This window comes from Pseudonaja textilis, chromosome 2, assembly GCF_049901715.1.
Source record: "Pseudonaja textilis isolate UNSWEBS1 chromosome 2, rPseTex1.2, whole genome shotgun sequence".
NCBI classification, from domain to species: Eukaryota; Metazoa; Chordata; class Lepidosauria; order Squamata; family Elapidae; genus Pseudonaja; species Pseudonaja textilis.
In genome coordinates, this window is record NC_141991.1 from 82,017,575 (window position 1) to 82,034,548 (window position 16,974).

The 16,974-nt window shown below is 38.6% G+C and overlaps 1 protein-coding gene and 1 long non-coding RNA gene across 6 annotated transcripts in view; one reads left to right on the forward strand and one right to left on the reverse strand.

Moving 5' to 3' along the window:
• Positions 1-16,974, forward strand: part of ARHGAP26 (Rho GTPase activating protein 26) — a 276,121-nt gene that overhangs the window by 54,420 nt on the left and 204,727 nt on the right. The window lies entirely within an intron of this gene.
• On the reverse strand, positions 7,775-9,814 carry LOC148126936 (uncharacterized). The gene is made up of 3 exons (XR_015741429.1): positions 9,690-9,814; positions 8,824-8,880; positions 7,775-7,851 (listed from the first exon to the last, which is right to left on the reverse strand). It is a non-coding gene; the product is annotated as an uncharacterized LOC148126936 (long non-coding RNA).

Sequence of the window (16,974 nt, forward strand, 5' to 3'; positions counted from 1 at the left end):
ATAAATGGGTCCCATATTAGCATCCTTTTTTTTGAGTGAATGCCTCTGGCCTCACTTCCAACAGAGTAATGCCACGATTAGATGCAGAACTATTCTGTAGAATTAAAAAGGATTGTGGTTGCAATCAACCAGCTTACCACTTCTCATATTTGAAGCCAGACCATGAAAATACTGTTTGGAGGATTATTTTTTAAATGCTTCTCTATTTATTTCTATATGAACCCATTGCCATGATCATTTATTTAGGCAGCATACTAGAACACCTTGCTCTGGGTTAACTAACTTAGCATCAATCCTCATAGCACATATGGATAGTTAGGAGAAGTATGGAAACATTTAGTTTCCAGGAAAAATAAAATGATTCCAGCCATCTTGCCTGGTTCTATTTTATTTTGAGAGATTTGTAAAGCCATTTCCCATAACTTGTGACTCAGGGTAGTAACCTCAGAAAAGAAAAGAAAGAAAAAAACAAAACTGGATCATCTGTTTGCTCATTTGATGAAATAGTTGCCTTGTTCTTTTCAAACAGGGTATCCCTCCTTATAGAAGTAGTGGCAGTGAAGAAGATGCATTAATGTGCGTTAATTACCCTCATGAAGCAAACATGTTGGTCTTTTTTAATATGTCCACCTGTTTAAATGGAAGTTCTCCATGTCATACTCCACTTTTGACCTTTGAACTGTGATTTATGAACTGTGCTGGTAGAATAAAATGACAGTAATACCTTTTATATGGCATTCTGGAAATGACAGCTGAGGTTTCCCTAAGTTCCAGTTTTGCTGCTCATCATGGATCCTTTTATCAATTTAAATTGTGTTTCCCAACCTCAGTTGGGAAAACTATAAGATGTTAGTTGGGAAGTCTGGGACTTGAATTCCACAGATCTTTATAAAGTTGCTGAGGTTGGAAAAATTGATTTAAAAGGAGGAGGATGGAAGGGAAAGTGCTTATTTCTCTCCTATGCCTTAATAAGCCTTTTCCCTGAAAAAGATGCCAAGTTGTGCATTGTTTCTTTTTCTCTAACCTAGACACTGTCCAAATTACTATTCCATAAAAGAATCTGAAAAGGCAAAAAAGAGACAAGCCTGAATTCATGCCGATGATTAATACCTCTAGAAAAAAAAAGCTCTGAAACAATACACTGTATAAAAATGCATAGAAATTCAAAATGTCTGGTCAAATTCAACGTGCAATTTTAGTTTTGAAATAATTTAAAAACAGTACTGAAGTGGTGGCTTATAACCTAGACCTGTAATTATATAAGAAATGCAATTTATTTGCAGAAAATTTATATGATTACATGATTCTTCCTTCCTTACAGCATGCAAAAGGTTCTCTGCTCTCTTTTTTCCCTTGTATACATGTAATGAAGTATATGTATTCTGTGAAACATGCATATCTGCCATAAAACTCTTGCTAGATATTTTCAGATTTATAAAAAGTGATTGTGGGCCTAAACTGGTTCTTTGGAAATTTGTGAAGCTATTTTAAGCAGTTGACAATAGCATATAATATTTTATTCCAAGTTCATTTTGGTTAAGATGAGACTGGCTAATAATCTTTGGAATTGGTTGTTCCTTATAAGCCTTAATTGTAAGTGTATAATGTAGCAGGAAAATGTTTAATGTTTAGAAGATTGCCAAAATTTAATACTTTAATCCAATTCAACCATCTGTGACTTCACTTTGGTTAAGGAATAGTTCTTTCACTGAATGCCTGCACTTAGTTTTAAGGAACAATAGGATTGAAATAATCCCACTTTTCCCAATGGAATAATATGTAACTCATAAGAATTTCGTACATGTCTATAAATACGCAGAATCAGTGACAAAACAAATTCAGACATTTGTTTGATATTGCAAAGGCCTTTTGTTCTTTCCAGCTCAATGGAAAGTTGGAAAGAGGCTAAGTAAAGCGTCTTAGGACTCTGTCTGTCTTTTGCTGAGCAAAATACATCTGCAGTGCTAAACAGAATGGGATGAAATAGCATGTTTAGGGAGAAGCTGCCCCCCCCCCCCCAATCCCCTGGCTAAAAATGGGCTGGACCACTCTGGGGCTGCTGAGAAAAATCCCCTATGGGAGAAATAGTTGGGAGAATCCCCAAGTGCTAATGACTATTCAATCCCTTCCCTCCTCCTTATATGACTCAGAACATATAGTATATACTCCCATCTTCCCAGTGCACATGTATATACAAACATAAACATAACATGACAGGAACACAGACATAGAAGAACATCCAGATATCTCCAATTGCTACTGCTAATAAAGAGGTTAGGAACAACAATTATAGGAGCCAGTGGGTCATGGGTTGCCTAGTATCAAGGATGATCATTTCCTGTCCCCTTCTGGAAGAATCTTAGAGCTAAAGTATCAAGACTTGAAGTAAAGTACGAGGAAATTATTGCAGCCTCAATCCAAGCTTTCTGAGCAAAGGAAAATAAGAGCAAAGACGTCACAGAGAATTTCCATCACTGAGCATAGGAAATTCTATCTGGAAAGTCCAGGTCTTTGCAAAACAGTACTTAAACAGATATGAGAAATATCTTCCTGATAACTTTTTGGTTTTGTTTTTTTCCCCATTGTCCTTGCCAATGTTGGGTTTTTCAAATTCTTCTGCTTTTTGCTTTCCACACTAAAGATTACATTTTACTCTTTGCCTCTTTTCTTTTGTATAAAACATTACTTGATTTTGTTAAGTTTTTCTTTAAAAATATTTATTGTTTCAAATAAATAATCAAGCAAACTTTTCAGGTGGTATATCTATTGTGCAATTATGATAAGACATAAATTGGGAACCTCCCAGAGTTGATTGATCGGGACTTTCCCACAATTGGTTATGAGATGAAGGGCTATATAAATGCTGTAAACTAACATGACTGAACTCTCATGAGAATAATATAGCCAGTAAGATTTCAGTGATTTCACCCAAGCTAAATTGTAAAGTCACATGTAAGAGTGCTGAAACCTTGTGGGATTTGGTGCTTTTGTGAGATTCTAGCTAATAATTGTCAAAATTAATTTTCATTTCATGGTGGAAATTGGTGCCATTTGGGTGACCCCAGGCACTTGTTTTGCTTCTACTTAATTTATGTATACATCTTTAGGTGTTCTAAAATGGAATTGGAATAAAATTAGGGCAGTTTTTAAAACTTTGGTGAAGCAAAACTTTATTTTTTTAAATAGTCTGTAATCTATATATAATTGCTTTGGTACATACACTCTTCATATTTTCATCATCACACTCACTGCTGGATGAAATTGTACAGAGTTGTGTTGATCCAATAGCATAGTTGACTTTACATGTGTTGAGAAATAGTGTTAATATGCATCAATCTCTGCTGATATAATTGGTCCTTATATTTCATCTTGGTACCGGATGTTTCTGCATATCTTATTGTGAACGAAAAATGAATTCAGACTTTGCTTCTGAACATTTATTTTCAACTCTCAATTATCAGTGCAGGAAACTGTTATTATCTCTTCTGAGGCATTACACTCTACTAGAAAAATACAGTTTATTTTGCTTTCATGTTGGTGAATTTTCTGTATGGAACTTTTTCTACAATCACTGAGACACGTATAGTTCAATGGTACATATAAAAGTTTGTAAACCTTTTGAATTTTCCTGAATAAATTTTAAACTGAAACATCATGTGTTTGTGTTTTCCACACAAGCCCTAAAACAAAAATAAACACCAGTTACTGAAAGCAAAGATTCACATAAACACGGAAATACATAGCTTTGGATCATTTTCCTCAATGAATAAATGAAGAAGTACAGGTAGTCCTTGACTAATGACTATTTGTTTAGTAACTGTTTGTAGTTACAACAACACAGAAAAAAGTAACTTACAACGTCCTTGTATTCATGACCTTCACAGCATCTCCACATGATCAGAATTTGAGCTAGCATGTATTTATAGTAGTAGCACTTGGACTTATATACCACTTCACAGTGTTTACAGCCCTCTCTAAGCGGTTTACAGAGTTAGCATATTTTCCCCAGCAACCTGAGTCCTCATTTTACCGACCTCAGAAGGATGGAAGGCTGAGGAAACCTTAAGCCAGTGAGAATCAAATTGCCGAACTTTAGGCAGCCGGCAGTCAGCAGAAGTAGCTTGCAGTACTGCATTCTAACCATTGCGCCACCTCGGCTCGTGTACAACCATTTACGATGGTTGCAGTGTCCTCAGGTCATGTGATCACTATCTGTGACTTTCCTAGCTGGCTTCTGATTAGCAGAGTCAATGTGGGAAGGCAGATTCACTTAACAACCATCTAATTCACTTAAAAACTGTGGTGGTACACTTACCAACAGCAAAAAAAAAAAAAGATCATAAAATTGTGCATGATTCACTTAATGCTCATCTTGCTTAGTGACAGAAGTTCCACTCCCAATTTTTGTCATAAGTTGACTACTACCTCTATAATGTTTTGCATTTGTTTAGTTGGGTTCTCTTTATCTACTTTAAGGATTTTGGTGGGAGAACACATCATGTTATATAGCTGATATTTATTTATTTTATTTATTTATTGGATTTGTCAATCACTTACAAGACAATAGGTATAAGTATAAACATGAGTGAGAATACAGGAAATAGGTACGAATAAATGGGGACAATAGGACAGGGACAGGAGGCACAATGGTGCACTTATACATGCCCCTTACAGTCCTCTTAGGAATGGGGTGAGGTCAATAGTGGTTAGTTTGAAGTTAAAGGAGTGGGAGTTAAAGGATGTAACAACAAGTTGTTGTTAGTGCATTCCAGGCATTGACCAGTCTGTTGCTGAAGTCTTACTTTCTACAATCAAGTTTGGAGCAGTTTACATTGAGTTTGTATCTGTTGTGTGCTCTTTTATGTTGTGGTTGAAGCTGAAGTAGTCATTGACTGATAGGACATTGTAGCAGATAATTTTGTGTGCTACACTTAAGTCCAACCATAGGTGGCATAGTTCAAGGTTGTCCAAGCCCCAAATCTCAAGCCTGGTGATATAAGGTATTGTTGCGAGCAGAGGAGTGTAGTACTCTTCTCATGAAATACTTCTGGACTCACTCAGTTATATTAATGTCCGATGTACAGTGTGGATTCCAGACTGATGAGCTGTATTCGAGTATTTGTCTAGCAAAAGTTTTGTATGCTCTAGTTAGCAATTCAATATTTCCGGAGGAGAAGCTTGGTAAGATTAGATTTACAACTCTTAATGCCTTTTTGGCAATGCTGTTATAGTGAGCTCTGGTGTTTAGGTCATTTGATATGAGTACTTCAAGGTCCTTGACAGAGTGAGGATCGTCAACGAGGTCATATCTGCCTAGTTTGTATTTGGTGTACTGATTTTTTTTAACCAATGTGTAGGACAGAGCATTTGTTGGTTGAGATTTGGAGTTGCCAATTGTTTGACCATTCAGACACATAATCAAGGTCTCTTTGAAGGACAGTAGCATTGTTGGTGGTGTTGAATAGTTTTACGTCATCCACGAAGAGATGCAGTTGCTTATAAGATGATTGCAAAGGTCATTTATATAGAGTATAAAGAGAGTGGATTCTAGAACTCTGCCTTGGGGGATACCGCTGTTAACTGGAGCAGGGTTTGATCTAGTGCTCCCTATTTTTACTATTTGTTGCCTGTTTGACAGGAACACAGTAATCCACTTATGAAGGGATCTGGAAATGCCGTAAGAGTTTAGTTTTAATAGTAGTTTGTTGTGCACCACTGAATCAAAGGTTTTGGAGAAGTCTATGTAAATTGCGTCTATAGCTTTACTTTGGTCAAGTAGAGTAGTCCATATGTTTTTGCAGTGTAGGAGTTAAAGATTGCAGGACAATTTTTTCTTGAACCCAAATTGTTTTTTGCAGAGTAGGTTGTTTGACTCTAAGTGGAGGGTGATGGATTGGTTAATGATTGATTCCATGACTTTGCACGCAACACAACCCAGTGAGATTGGTCTGTAGTTTTCAACCAGGCTGGGGTCACCTTTTTTGAAGATAAGGACCATAGGTTCGGTAAGAAGCTGGTTCTGAATGATATCTCTTATATAATGTTTAGGGGTTCTGCTATGGCAGAGGAGAGCTTTTTTAAGAAGTATGCACATAATCCGTCAGGATCAATAGATAGGGATGGTTTTAGGTTACGTAATGCCTTTTCTACATTATCTTCTACTGTATAAAGTCAATATGTAGTAGATATAGTTGTGGCAGTTAGTTGTGGTACGACTAGGAAATGTGGGGCATGAGCCATTGCTGTTTACAAAGAGTGAACTGAAGAATGTGTTGAAAAGGTTGGCCTTAATGGCTTCATCGTTGCAGTATTTCCCATTTGGTCTTTTTAGGGGTAGGATGGTTCTTGAGTCTTTAAATTTGGTGTTTACAAAATTGTAGAAGGCGTGGGTGGATTTTGTATGTAGGAGATTTTCCTTTTGCCTGCAGTGCATTCTGCCTTGATCTTTTGTTATAAGGTGTTGTATTGGTTTTTAAAGTTTGCTACGTAGCTAGTTTTGTTTTTACGCCATAGCAATCCTTTTTTTTAAAATTGAAGTTTCCTTATTGTTATGGGTAATTTGTTTTTCTTTGTTTTGGGGGTTTACTAATGGTACATATAGTTTAATGACTCTTTCAAGTTCAATCAAGAATGCATTATAATGGTATTCTATAGTATTACAGCTAGAGAACAGAATGTGCCAATCAAGAGATGATAGGTCAGCATCTATGAGATTATAGTTGGCTTTTTTGAAGTTGTATTTTGGGGATCTATCATTATGATCCTCTTTGTGAGGGCGTAAATTGAGACAAAAGTCGATCATACTGTGGTCACTATTTGAAAAAGGGTTCTTGTATTTGTAGGCCGAAGATGAGGTCAAGGCAGTTGTTGAGTCTAGTGTTGTTTGTTACTAATTGATCCAGTCCCAGTGTAGGGGAGGAAGGCTTTGAAGCAAATCCTCCCCATACCAGGACTCCTTATAGTGACTTTTACTTTTTAAATCTAAGTTTTCATATGATTGCCTAAATCAACAATGGCTAACCTTTTACACATTGCATGTCAAAAGTGTGCTCACATGCGCGTGCTTGTGTGCCTGCACCCATGATGCAATGCATGTGCGACTCCCTCCACCCCCCTGCACATGCGCGTGTGACCCCCCCTGCACCGCACGCCTCTGTGCATGTGCACACAACCTCCCTGCATGCTGCATGCCTCTACAAATGCGTGCGTGTCTCCCCCCATGCATGCTCAGCAAATACCCAACAATAAGCTGGTTGGCGGGGGCACGTGTGCATGCGCAGTGGGGATCTTCTGGTCGACCTCTCGCGTGCCGGCAGAAGAGCCTCTGCATGCCATAGGTTCGCCATCACAGGCCTAGATCAAATCCCTAATCAGCTGTTTAGATTTGGTTTTATTAAGGCAAATAACTGGATGTCAACACATTTCAGGTATTTTAAAGATGTTCCTTTTTGTTGTGGTAAATCGCATAATCACCAAACAGTCTCATATTTAAAACAGTGCAACGGAGGACTCTAGCACCTTGCTCATCCACACAATAGGGATCAAAATGTATGTGTGAACTTCCCTACATTATGATTTTTTTTAAGAATGGAACCTTAGGCGGCTTCTTCAGTGAAGGGAACTAAAGAGAATAAAGGTTCCAATAATGTGTCTCCCTGAGTTCCCTTTTGCTTCAAAGATATTGCAAGCCCAAATGAAGAGGGAAAAAGATAAATGGGTTGAAATAAAAGCAAAAAAAAAATGTGGCAAGACATTGGAAGCATTACCTATTCTTGGTTGGTGCTTTTGTTGTCCTGATGTTGCTAGGAGATGAACCAGTCTGCCTAGTCATTAAAAAGTGGGAATGGTAAGCTGAAAGAGATGAAGTTAAGGTGGGGATGAGGCAAAAGTATAAGAGAAAGTTTAGATTTGTTTGTAAATTGTCTCACAGTTTGGTCATCATTTCCTCTAGTCTGCTCACAGAATAAAATTTTGCCTATATTTACATCTTATGTTTCTTCTTTTGAAGAGCTTTCTGGTGAAACAACTTTGGGAGGCATGTAAAGCCTATATTTAATCCATATTCAGATCGGATCATTTATATTCAGTATGGATAAAATGTTTTAAATGTGTTGCTTGGTGTTAGAAAATAATAGTAGAAAACAAAGATTGCTGTGGGAAGTATATTGTACATGTACATCGTATTAAACCTAAAAAAGCTTGATAAATAGTCAATAATCAGTTGCCTTCAGCAACCAAGAATCACTTACACGAAACTGCAAAAGGAAATCCAACATGCTCTTAAGAAAAATCAGTGTTGTTAATTATCTGATATTGTTAGATTATTTGCTCTTAATATTAGTAACATTGACACTGTTACCTGCCTATTCCCATTTGCAGGTAGGCCTCAACTTACAGCAGTTCATTTAGTGATCATTCAGTTGCAACGATGCTGAAATAGTGACTTATGATCATTTTTCACACTTATGACAGTTGTAGCATCCCATGGTCACCTGATGAAAATTCAGATGTTTGGCAGCTGACTGGCATTTTTATGACAGCTGCAGTGTTCTGGGGTCACTTGATCCCCTTTTGCAACCTTCTGACAAGCAAAGTCAATGGAGAAACCAGTTTCACTTAACAACCATGTTACAATTTAAGAACTGCAGTGATTCATGTAACAGATGTGGCAAGAAAAGTCAAAAAATGGGGCAAACTCCCTTAACAAATTTCTCACTTAGCAACATAAATTTTGAGCTCAATTATAGTCATGAGTTGAGGACTACCTGTATAACACTTTAACGTGTTATGTTATAGAGATAATACATTGGGAGGACTATTTACCTGTATTGTTTGTAGATCTGCTTCTTGTAAAAATGCTTGTTGTCCATCAGTCAAAAACTGCAATTGAAGGAAAGCATCAAGTTTGGAATGAAGCACTGGAGTTCCTCCTATGTGGCGACGAAAAGCAGGAAATCTATGTATGCTTCCCTTGAGGGAATAATTTAGAGAGAACATTTCTGTGAAGTACTTGCTGCTCTCTGAACTTGGCTCGTTGATTGCAGACATTTTGTTACTCGATAAAATAACATTTCAGCACTGAAAATGTTACCTACTTGAATAATGAAACATCTGCAAGGAAGCAGCCAAGCTGAGAGAGCACCAAGACTCCTCAGTTCAGCTATGTATAAACTTAGAATAATTTTATTCTCATTTTGAGTGTACACTAATCAGCATACATTAAAATGAACTTTTGTTGCATACAGCTCTCAAAGGGCCACCACCTCCAACATACATTACATAAACATGACAAACTCAACAAACCAATACAAAATTATGCATATACCCATATATACATGACACAGAGAAACAATACAGTCTAGTTTGGATGTATACATGTACATGGTGAGAAAAACTAATTTTGGGAGTTTACCAGATGGGTGACATAGAGAGCAAAGCTGTTACAGAATCTGGTAGTCCTGCTAGAAATACTTTGAAACCTCCTCCCGAAGGGGAGCAACAGAAACAGACCGTAAAGTGGGTATGTAGGGTCTCTAACAATGCTATATTCTCCTCGAAGGGAGCTTTCCATTTGCATGGAGCCCTGGCCAAGTTTGGATTTCATAGAAGGGATGCAGTTGAATATCAAATCCAGTTGCGATGCTGATTCAGGTCGCTTTGAAAGACTGTATATTAAAATAGAGTTAAACCTGCATCTGACTCCAACTGTACAGTGCTGTCTTATCTTCATGAGCAAAGCAGAAAAGAAGACTTGCTTGCAAAAGTTGAATCATTTTTTCCAAAGTTTTCCTTGGAAGCCAAATTGGAGAGCCTGGGAAAAGAAGAAGAAAAGGTTTGGTTTTATAACTGGCAGGTTTAATTTATAGTGAAAATGTTTAGCTTCTTTCCCGTCACAATGGCTTGGGGAAAGGGATGTCGAAATAGTACATGTCAAGACTCTTCATTGTTCAGCTGTCTTTGTTGCTTCATTCCCAGGTACAAAAATATTAAACATTTCCTTGAAGTCTGTGTACTTGCTTGGAAAAGAGTGGATGCTTGAATTCTTCTTCCTTCGCCTCTGTATGTTTGGTATTTATTATCCACCCTTACTGCATCACACTTTCTGCACTTTTAGCACAGCTTTATGTGCTTTGGTGCAGTCGGCAAAGAAATTTTTAAAATTATATTCTCACTGCCATAATTTGTCAACACTGAAAATCCAGCCAGAGTATGTCGGAGCTGCCTGACAAACCTCAAGATCCTGAATTTCCTTATGCTCCAAACCAGTGATGGGATTCAAAAAATTTTTACTACAGGTTATGGGGCGTGCCTTGGTGGCATGGCTTGGTGGGCATGGCAGGGAAAGGATACTGTAAAATCCCTATTCCCTCCCCACCCCACTAACCTGCTTTCCAGCTCCATGCCAGCTCCATGTTCAGGGCAACAAAAGAAGACCCAGCTGATCAGCTGGGACTCGGGGAGGCAGACATTAGATGGGGGCGGAACCAGTCAGAGGTGGTATTTGCCATTTCTCCAAACTACTCAAAATTTCTGCTACTGGTTCTCCAGAACTGGTCAGAACCTGCTGAATACCATCTCTGCTCCAAACATACCCCTTAGAGCAGGGGTCTCCAACCTTGGCAACTTTAAGACTTGTGGACTTCAACTCCCAGAATTCCTCAGCCAGCAAATCTAGCTAAGGAATTCTGGGAGTTGAAGTCCACAAGTCTTCAAATCGCCAAGGTTGGAGACCCCTGCCTTAGAGTGCCAGGATGAGCAGCCCTGAGTCTGGTGGCTATTTTCTTTCCATTATAGTCAGTGGCAGAGATCTTTTCGAAAATGTTCCTCCTGCTCTATACCAGACCTTTCTCTTCATCACACCTTTTTATTTGTACAGTATTTCATTGTACTGTATTACTATTCATCTCCTCATCCCTCCCATGACCTATTTCCTTTTCAACTTATGACTATAACTTTGTTGCTTATAGCCTTAGGGTTTATATTGTTTTATTTAGTTTCCTAGTATGATTTATGTTGATTGCTTATTTAGTTACCCTATGACTATCACTAAGTGTTGCTTCTTATGCTTCATGATAAATGTGTTTGTGATGACTACGATCATGGAACATGCAGAAGGAATATAGCAGAATTAGGTTGTCAAATCACTAGATTGGCCATATATAAGAGGTGAGAAGACCACTAAATGGGACCGCAGGGGACGCTCACTGCTGTGATTGACTGAGTAAAAAGACCTTCTCCCTCTGCCATCCATCTCCTTGATGTTGCTTTTTAACATAATTTTTAATTGCTTTTCTATTTATCTTTTTAAGATCTGTAGGCCCTGGGGAGGAGATGGATAGCATATAAATTTAGTGAATAAATAAGCGAATAAAATAAATGCTGCTCGCTTTCTCAGCTGCCTTATATTGTTAAGAAAACTAGCATGTTTTGAGGGTGAAATTTGACCTATTCACTATGGTTTTGGAGGTCTTTTTTCTGAAGACACCAAGTCTGCTTCTTAGGAATCCTAGCACCGTAGAATTCTGGAAAACTGACAGAACTATGACTCTGTTCCACGTTCATAAGCTTAGCTGCCATTTGGTGCTGCTTTTTCTCTGTTTTGCCAAGGCTTCATGTGTTCCAAGCGCATTGCAATCCTTCCTATTATGTTTCACAGCTGCTGTATAAAAATATGAGTTAGTTTCATAGCAAGTATTTGGGATAGAAAAGGCAGCAGCTGTGTGGAGGTTTGCTAGTGAATCATCATTGTATCCATCTTAAGGGAGCTTTGCTGTGCCAGATAAATGGCCCTGAGAGGACCTGCACTAATGTAGGCCCATCATTTGGCAGCTACCAGTAAGACAGAGGAAAATGTCAGTTGTAGAATTAATTCTTTTCCCATACAGGTACTCCCTGTTTAGGGAGTGCCTTATTTGGTGACCAGTCACAGTTACAATAGTGATGAAAAGGTAACTTTGCAACCAGTCCTCGTATTTATGGCTTTCATAGACCTTCAAAGCAAAACAAAAAATTGTTTTGACCCAAACTTCCACAAGGCTTTAAGTGCAAGAACTTCTTTGTTTCCTACAAAGAATACTGGTCTCTCAGGCTGGCTTTTATCTCTTAAGGGAGGGGCCATTACCTTGCAGCCTTACTCCTGAGTCGCCTGTGCTGCTGCAGCTGCTCTTTCCTAAGAGAGCCCTGCGTGCATGTGCACTGGGCACAGGCTCCTCGGGAACCTCTTCATCACGGCTGCCAGCCTCCACAATCTCCGAAGGCAGCACTCCATTCCCTGATGGTCCTGGCCCCATCCCTACATCACACGCAGGCCCCTCATCTGAGTCCTTGCTTTCCGAGACCTCAGCCATCCGGACCTGCTGATGGCGAACCACAACAAAAACAAACCACAAACACAAACAAACAAAAGCTAGAAGATCATAAGTACACTTAGTGACTGCTTTGCTTAGTGACTAGATTGTTGGTCTCAGTTGGGTTGCTAAACATGTAACCTTCCCAATATCAAAGAGGCATTGCCTTCTTCACAGTTCATTTTTGCATCTTCTAAATCTGCATATCTCTCTGCAAAGTAATGCTTAAAACTGCTTCACAACCCCAAGTACTTCAACACTTATTCATGGCAAAAAATTTGCAAATTCAAATATGCTACTGTACAGGTATTCCTCAGCTTACAAACTTTTTGTTGAGGGAAGATTTGAATGTACAACACACCAAAAAAAATATGGAGACTTCTGACCATTTTTCACACTTACGAAATATTTCTTACAGCATCCCTGTGGTCACATGATCAAAATTTGGATGCTTGATAACTAATTCATTCATGGTGGTTGCAGTGTCCTGGGGTCATGTGATCCCCTATTGCAACCGTCTGACAAGCAAAGTCAGTGGGGAAGCCAGATTCACGTCACCGCCCTGTTATTATCTTAACAGATGCAGAGTTTCACTTGACAACTCTGGCAAGAGAGATCGGAAAATGGGGCAAGACTCACTTAACAACTGCCTTGCTTAGCAATGGAAATGTTGAGCTCAATTGTGGTTGTAAGTCGAGGACTACCTGTATTATAATGCATATGAAGACAGGTGCATAGTAAAATGGTACTGCACTCATTGGCGGAAGAGATGGATAGAATGTGGCTTCTTGCATAACAGCCTGTTTAATATTGTACTTTCATAACTATATGTTCCACTAACCATGAGTCATATCTATGTGATGATCTAATCTGTGTTTTATCTGGAGTTGGATTTCTTCTGATTTTCTTCTTCTTTCCAGTTTTTACCTTTAGAGCACCAAACTATAGATGGACAGCATATTGTTCTGACCCAAACCTTGTCCCAAGTAAACAAACACCAGACAGAGATAAAAGCAAAACCTTTTAATGCTTCTCTGCGAATTCCGTTAATTCACGGTTAAAAGGCTGTTAAAACTAATTGTCTCTGATAAGAACAAGCCTTGCCAAGGTTGTGCAGGGTTGCCAATCTTAACTAGATTAAATGGCCAAGAAATATTCCAAACAAAAAGTCTTCAAACACAAACCAAGATAGTCCGAACTTCCACAAGGCTTAAAGTGCAAGAACTTCTTTGCTTCCTGCAAAGAATACCGGTCTCTCAGGCTGACTTTTATCTCTTGAGGGAGGGGCCATTACCTTGCAGCCTTACTCCCCAGTCGCCCATGCTGCTGCAGCTGCTTTTCCTATGAGCAGCCCTGCGCGCACGTGCACTGGGCGCAGGGGTCCTCTTCATCACTGCTGCTAGCCTCCACAATCTCCAAAGGCAGCACTCTACTCCCTGATGGTCCTGGCCCCATCCCTGCCTCACACGCAGGCCCCTATCCGAGTCCTCGCTCTTTGAGACCTCAGCCATCCGCACCTGCTGCCAGCGAAGCACAACACATATTCAAGCATAGCACCAAGCTTCCTTCTGCGGTGCACTTGGAGTAGCAGAACAGCAGCTAGAACTGAGTGAAATTGGATGAAACTCTTAACAAGAGATCTATTTTTAGCATCATTCTTATACTAGGCTTAGGATGAACTAATGTGAGAAGAGGTACACAGCTATCTTAGTAGACTAATGGGAAAATGTAAATTTAGTTCACAGATTACATCATAGTGCTAATCTGGTTAAATTATTGCACAGGAGATTCAAGCATAGTTGATGATTACTCCCTCTAAATGGGTGGGAAATTTCTGGTCCTCCAAATGTTGCTGAATTGCCATTTCTGACTAGCAGAGCAAATGGGAGGAATGCTGGGAGTTCTTGGTAAGAAACATCTGGAGGGCCACATATTATCATCCTGAAAGAGGGGTCCAAGGGGGCTGGCTACAGCATGTTTTTTTTTTCCAGACTCCTTTTCTTTTTAACTTGGAAGGAAGCCTCACAATTTGGAAAACTTGCATTTCCTGTTTTAAATATAAAGTTACCAAGCAACACACTGCAGTTTGACAGGAAGTACAGAAATAGATCTGTATGTTTCAGCACATTGTTTCTTTTAGAGTAAATGTAGTTCATCTTCTGTGATATTATAGCCAGTTCAACATTATCTGTAGGCTAATATCTTTGCAGTGGTAATTCCCCCGAAGCAGTTGTTAGAATAGTATTCTTACGTGCTCTCAGACACTAAAGAGAGGTGGAAACAGACTGCCTCAGCCTTCCTTCTCCTGCCTCCCAAGTATGGAAAGCTTTTTCCAAATGCGATCTTCATGGCATCTTCTCTATTACTTGTTCTGTCAATGGAAGGCCTTTCAGTTCTCAAAGGCTCTGAAATTGTTCCATAGTTTTGCTGCCTAGTTTGCAGTAAATGCCCGTAGCGCTTTGAAATGGTTTGGAATGGTTTAATATGGGGGTGTCAAAGTGGTGGCCCGTGGGCCGAATGCATCACGCACAGGCCACGCCCACCCTGGTTCTGCAAAAACAAAAAAATCTCACGATATGTCACGATATGTCATGTGATATGATTGAGTTTGACACCTGTGGTTTAATAGTACTGATTCTTTGCTTCAGTTCTTTTAAGTTCTATATAGGTAGACCCTGACTTACAAACATATATTTAGTGACTGTTCGAAGTTACAGTGGCACTGACAAAAATGACTTATGACTGTTTTTCACATTTACAATTGTTGCAGCATTTCCATGATCAGGTGATCAAAATTCGGACACTTGGCAACTGGCGTATATTTATGACAATTGCACTGGCCCAGAGTCGTGGGACACCATTTGTAAACTTCTCAGCTGTCTTCTAACCAGCGGAGTCAACGGGGGAGCCAGATTCTCATAATTCACTTAACAAGTGATTTGCTTAATGGCTGTGGAAAAAAAGGTCGTAAAATGGGGCGCTACTCACTTAACAACTGCCTTGCTTAGCAACGGAAATGTGGGGCTCCATTGTCGTACGTTGAGGACTACCTGTATTAAACAGAGCTTTAGGTAGCTTTCAATGTTATTCTTAGGAATAGAAGAATTATTTGCTTTGTTTTTGTACATGAGTCTTTCTAAGAGTGACTGATACATTGAATGGGTGAGCACAAGTGATTTGTGAGTTCTTTTCAGGGGTGGGATGCTACCAGTTCTGCCCGGCTCTATAGAACCGGTAGCTCTGAAGAGCAGCAGACACCAAACCGGTTCTGTGTTCGCTGCTGTTTGGCCCACCCACCTGCCTGGGCTCTTACCTGTCCTTTATTTCCTGCTTTTTCAACCTCAGCTGCTTTGCGTGGCACAGCTGAGGTTGAAAAAGTAGGAAAAAAGAGGCTTTTCAAACGTTGCGCACCTGCACGCAGCACTGCTCAGCTGTCTGGGCAGCACAGCTTAAGGTTTTTTTACACACGCCTGGAAAACATAACCACAGAACCGGTAGTAACACTGGTTGAATCCCACCCCCGGTTCTTTTGCACTTAACTGCCTCCTCCAGGCAATCTCAGTTCTTCTAGAAATTCACAAGAGAAGCTGCTCACCATAAATTTATATGCTGTTCTGTTCAATGACCGTATGATCTGCTTCTTTTTTTCATTTGAAATATAAAAGCCAGCAAAAAAGACAACTTCAACAGTCTTTTTTTTTTAATTAAAGTTTTATTTCGGTTTTCACACACACAAAATACAAGTAAAACATCTTTTTTGAAAATAGTTTGGTCCCGGGTTGCACTTCTTTATACAGACACAAACTCAATTTCATGCTCATTTTTGTGTTCTATTCCATATCTTATTACTATTCTGCATTCTCTATATAGTTTTTCCCCTCTTTTAATTTTCTCAATTTTATTTTGATTATCTCATCTCAATTCAAATCATTATATTTATACTTTTGTCTGTTCTGTTTCAATTTCATATTATCTTTTCTCATTAAACAAATTTTCTCCTGTAGTTACTAATTGGAGTATGACACCTTTATATCTTTTAATTGTATCCATTCAACTCTTATTTAAACTTCAATATATATCTTAAGGTTATGACATTCAATATAATACATAATACATAACTTCCAATCGAATTCTGCTTGGTACATTCTTATGATTCTTATAATACACACTATATTCTTTAAAAAAAAAAGATTGTAAATATATGTAATTAAAACCCTCATTCCATTCCAATTCAGTTCTATCGTTAATATTCATTAAAGTCTTAACATCTTTAACATTTCTTTTCAATTAAATATCATACTTCCTGAAAGACACATATAATCTCCATACTTAATTTTTCCCTTATTTCTCTTCACATATGTTTTATAAGTCATTAAATATTCATTTTGTTACATTTATTTATTGACAAGCATTCCACTAAGTTACGATAACTATTTTATCAAACATTTTAATCATACATTGTTTCATATTTTCTGAAATTATTTCTATTTCTAATATAACAATACTATCTTATGTACTTTTGCAGAATCCCTTTTTCAATTAGATTTTCACCCATTATCTCTAAATAGGCCCTGTTTCTCTATATTTTGTTTCTGTCCTTTATAACTTGTTTTCCTTTCTTTCTTCC